The 5,000-nt window shown below is 53.9% G+C and overlaps 1 pseudogene; it reads left to right on the top strand.

The window, feature by feature from the left end:
* LOC143351040 (large subunit ribosomal RNA) overlaps positions 1 to 5,000 on the top strand; it is an 11,006-nt pseudogene that overhangs the window by 3,582 nt on the left and 2,424 nt on the right.

Raw genomic sequence — 5,000 nt, 5'->3', positions numbered from 1 at the left:
GGAGGCGATCCTGACACCAGAAATCAAAAAGGGGGCTATATGCCCCCTTTTCACGTTGAGCAAAGTAAAAAGACCAGAAAGAGACACGAAACGACGTCTGTATGCGTCCCCAAAAGCAATACGCCGCTGGGAAAAGCAATACGCCGCTGGGCTTGGCAGAACCCAGCACACCAAAACATCTGGTGGCAGACGTCGTAATGCCAGACGAATGACGGAAGGAGGCCACCGTAGAAGTAGCTGAGCTGCTCCCTACTGCCTGAAGGTGTCGGCTGGGAAACCACGCTAGTATCCTAGGTAGGGAGACGGGCCTCGAAACGTGGATCGCTCCCCTGGCCATTAGAAGACTCCGCCTAGACCAGCTCAACTCCGAGCTGTAAACCGGTGGTGTACGGCTCTGTCAGACTCGGAGTCCTTGCCATACGGACGCTGCATAAAGGAAGGATATGCAGCGTATGACGAAAACACTGAAAGGTACGCCAACGACGAAAGACAACATGTATTTATACATGTAAGACCGTCGTCGCGCTGCTGACAGCAGCTCCCGTCGTTGGCGATGGCAAAAGGACGCTGAAGCGTCAAGAGCATAGTTGATGATGGCAAAGTGAGTTCTACTAGTCGTGCTAAGGACGAGTCCCACGTTTTGGAGCTAATGCTACAGGGACATGATGCCCGAGGTCATGTCCCAGTTACGCAGCGGGTTCCCTGCAAAAACAGGGAGCAGAAACCGGGCGTAGCGAAGCAGAGGGAACATCTGCTTGAGGTTTGTTCCCCACGTGTTTGCCGTGCGTGGCGACCTGTGTCGGCGGAAAGGAGGATCCTGGGATCTGAGGGCCCTCTCTCCTGCGGGAGTGTAGCTGCCCAACACGTACCTTTGGCCTCTGCTTCGTCTAGACAGGCGGCTAGGCGAGAAAAGCAGCCCTGTGCCTAGTCAATCGGCTCGGAACACCATTCGTGGGTTCTATTGGGCGAGGAAGTGAACCTAGGAGTCCGGGGAAAGCCCGGTCGGCCTTTGTTCGCGGACTATATCCCGGGTGCAAGTCCTAACCCAGGCGGAGCCGGGTTCCATTTGAGGGTCCATGGAGGCCGGGACACACTCCGGGACGAAAAGAACTACTAGCAAGTATGGATCCTAAAGTCAAAATTGCTAAAATAGACGCCTTAGTACCCCGCAAGGGGGAAAAGGGAGTGAAGGAGGCCGCTGTCGCTGCTCCCGGCAGAACGACGGCGGTGAGTAAGAGAGCTGGGGTGGTTTCACCACCCCAGAAAAAGGCGAAGGAGGTTGAAGTGGGTAAGGGCGCTAAAACGCCCCCCTGCACCAGACCCTCGACGCGGAAGACGGCTACAACACCACCAAAGCCGGCAGGTGAGACATCCCCTGCGATCAAAAAGGATGTCAAGAAGGACGGATCGGGGACACCACCCCGTTCAACTCCACCACCGAAGAAGCCGGAGGCCAAAAAGCCGAAGGCAACTTCTGAAGGCAACGCCACGTCTTCGGACGGAGGAAAGGGCCAGAAAGTCGACGACGACGGTTGGATAACCGTCGTCAAGAAGGAGCAGCCGCAGAGGGCAGAGAAAGCCCGGAAAAGCGGCGAGAATATGCCAGGAAAGGTGTCGGCGGAGGCGACACCTGGTCCTTCGAACAGGCCTCTCGACAAAATTAGTGGAGAGGCCTCGAAACTGTTCAAGGGTATCCGGACCAGCTGTCTTGGAAAAGAATCCAGGCTCAGCAAGGAAACCGGAGCCTTGATCGTTGGCAACGCGGCAGCTCTCTACGAGCTAGTCCAGGAGGTTCTCGTGCAGAACTCTTTCCTAAAAGGACAGCTCGCGGCGATCCGGCAAGAGGTGAGAGCCTCCCAGAGGATCGCAGAGAGGGTTGCCCCGACGGTTTCGCAGACGACGGGTTCCCGTCCGACTGCGAAACCCGCACCAGTTCGTGCGGCAACAACCTACGCGCAAGCGGTAAAGGTTGACGCCAATCGAGTTTCCCCGGAAGCGGTAAAACCACCACGACATGTGGTGCGTATTTTCCCGCCGAAAGGGAAAGGACAGAACAGCGACGTGACCAAACAAACTGTTCTGTCACTGGTCAAGCCGGCGAAAGCCAAGATCCGCGTGAGGTCCGTCCGACGCATCCACTCCGGTGGCATAGCCGTCGAGACTGAACGCAAGGAGGATCTAAAGGCCTTCGTCAACTGCGCGAAGCTGAAAGAGGTAGGACTTTCAGCTACTCTACCGACCTTGAGGAACCCTACACTTATAGTGTATGACGTTCCCAAGTCGATGAGGAAAGAGGAGGTTTCTTCCAGTATCTGGAAGCAAAACCTCAGCGATATGACCCAGGGGGATGTGTCGTCCAATCTGAAGGTCCGGTTTGCAACCGGCCCGAAGGAAAAGGACACTGCCAACTGGGTCATGGAAGTCAGTCCGCTGGTTCGCCAGCGGCTGAAGAGCATGGGCAGAGTGTACCTGGGCTGGTCCGCATGCAGAGTGCAGGACTATGTCTCTGTTACACGCTGCTTTAAGTGTCAAATGTTTGGCCACATGGCCAAACATTGTAAAGCAAAAAGCGAGGTTTGCGGTCACTGCTCCGAAGAAGGGCATACCATTGCCTCTTGTACGGCGAAGAGTAAGTCCCCGACTTGCTCGAACTGTAAATCAAGAGGCAAGCAGCACAACCATAAGTCGCGAGACAAAAACTGCCCTGCCTATAAGGCAGCTTTAGACCTAGCAGTATCTCGTACGAACTATGGATAGAAACGACCCGGAGAATCCTCTAAGGCAATTGCGCATCGCGCAGCATAATATGCGGCGTGCGCTAATTGTTCATGGTGAGGTGAGCGAGCTAATGCACGCAAAGGAGATCGACGTGTTGCTCATGCAGGAACCTTACCAATTTCAGGGACAGATTCCAGGCTTTGGGCTCACGGCGAAGGTGATTGCCGAGAACGAACGGGCTATGACCGCAATAGTGGTCAGAAACCCGGACATCTCGGTGGTAAAAATCACACAGCTGTGTGATACTCACACCTCCTGCGTTTGCATTAGCGGACCCTTCGGTAGTTTCTACCTCGTTAGCCAGTACTTTCAATGCTCGGAAGACATTGAACCAAGTCTGGCACGCTTGGAGAGGACACTTGATGCTCTCCAACACCGTCGAGTCGTGATAGCCGCGGACGTCAATGCCAAATCCCACCTTTGGGGGGGAGAAAGCGTTCGACCGGACACGCGAGGCGAGAAACTCGAAGAGTTTATCGCATTACACGACTTGACGATTTTGAACGAGGCTGGGAGTATTCCTACATACTCCAGCCCTGCCGGTGAGTCATGGATCGATGTCACATTATCGACTCCAGACATGGCGACAATTGTGCGAAACTGGACGGTTCACGAGGATTGGACCTCCAGTGACCACCGACTCATTGATTTTGTCTTACAGTTCACGGACGTGAATGAGAATCGAAGCCCACAGCCTCGATTCCGCACGTTGCATGCGAACTGGGAGCGATTTGATCAAGTTCTTCTTGAAGGCGCGAGGCAATTACCCCTCGGCACTGGTTGCCGCAGGGAAGTCGAACACCTAGCACAAGAGGTCGAGAAATCGATCATCGATGCGTGCAATGCCTCAATGCGCCCCAAGAAGTGGCATTCGAAGTCCGTCCCATGGTGGACGGAAAATTTGACGAGAATGAAAGCGCGAGTCTATCGACTTAGACGAGCCTTTCAGCGCGAGAGGAACTCGGAGGAGAGAGCGGCAAAGCAGGCTGAGTATCGAACATCTAGACTCGCCTACACAGCCGCAGTGCGCGCTGCGAAAGCACAAAGCTGGCAGAACTTTGTGACGGAGCAGGGGAATAAAGAGCCATGGGGACTTGTTTACAAGATCGCCCAAAAGAAACTCTGTGTTGAGACTGCGGTCTCAAACATTCGAACGCCGGAAGGATATACGACTGACTGGGAATCGACTGCCTCGCAGCTCCTACAGGCGCTAATCCCGGACGACTCGTCCACGGATGAAACGCCGGAGCAAGCAAACACCAGAGCTGATGCTGCAACCGATCCGCCGACTGAAGACTGTCCAGTCTTCACGAGGAATGAGCTCGGAGCTGCAGTATCGCGCTTAAAGCGAGGCAAATGCCCTGGGCTGGACCGTATAGAGGCCGAGGTGGTTAAATGTGCTTATGGATCCATCCATAGTGCTCTACTTCGACTCTACAACGGGTGTCTAGCGCACGGGGTCTTCCCCGTTAGGTGGAAAATCGGCTCGATCAGAGCAATCTTGAAAGGGCCCGATAAACCACCAACGGACGTCAAGTCGTATAGACCGATATGCCTACTTTCCATCTTAGGCAAAGTATTAGAGAGACTAATGCTTAACCGAATGAGTAACATATTCCTAAACCCAGAACATAGTTCCGATCGGCAATATGGATTCAGGCCTGGACGATCCACGGAAGACGCCGTGGTGAAGCTCAGGGAATTGATATCCCAGCGAGAGGAACGATATGTGATGGGTCTCTCCTTCGACATCGCCGGAGCTTTTGATAATGTTTGGTGGCCAAGCATACTCCAGAAGCTGAAACGCCGGGGATGTCCCCGAAATCTTTATCGACTCATGGTCGACTACTTCGCTGACCGTATGGTTACAATAGTTTCCAAACACGGTAATGTGCGTAAGCAAGTCACCAAGGGCTGCCCTCAGGGGTCGATACTCGGTCCGAGCTGTTGGAACCTAGTCTTTGACGAAGTTCTACAGCTCCTATCAAACGAACACCTGGCTTGCGAGCCAATAGCCTACGCTGACGACTTACTCGTGGTATTCTACGGAAACTCGAGGAATCAGTTGCAGCAAAGAGGGCAAAGAGTCGCGGATACAATTTCTGAGTGGTGCGCCACGCAGAAACTTACACTATCCGCGACTAAGACCGAGATGATTCTCTTGAAAGGAAATCTGGATAGAGAACGACCTCCTGTGATAAGGATAAACGGGAGAAGTGTGG

The sequence above is a fragment of the Colletes latitarsis genome, unplaced genomic scaffold (assembly GCF_051014445.1).
Source record: "Colletes latitarsis isolate SP2378_abdomen unplaced genomic scaffold, iyColLati1 scaffold0059, whole genome shotgun sequence".
Taxonomy (NCBI): Eukaryota; Metazoa; Arthropoda; class Insecta; order Hymenoptera; family Colletidae; genus Colletes; species Colletes latitarsis.
The sequence above is the reverse complement of the archived record's forward strand: the minus strand, read 5'-3'. Positions and strand labels throughout refer to the sequence as shown.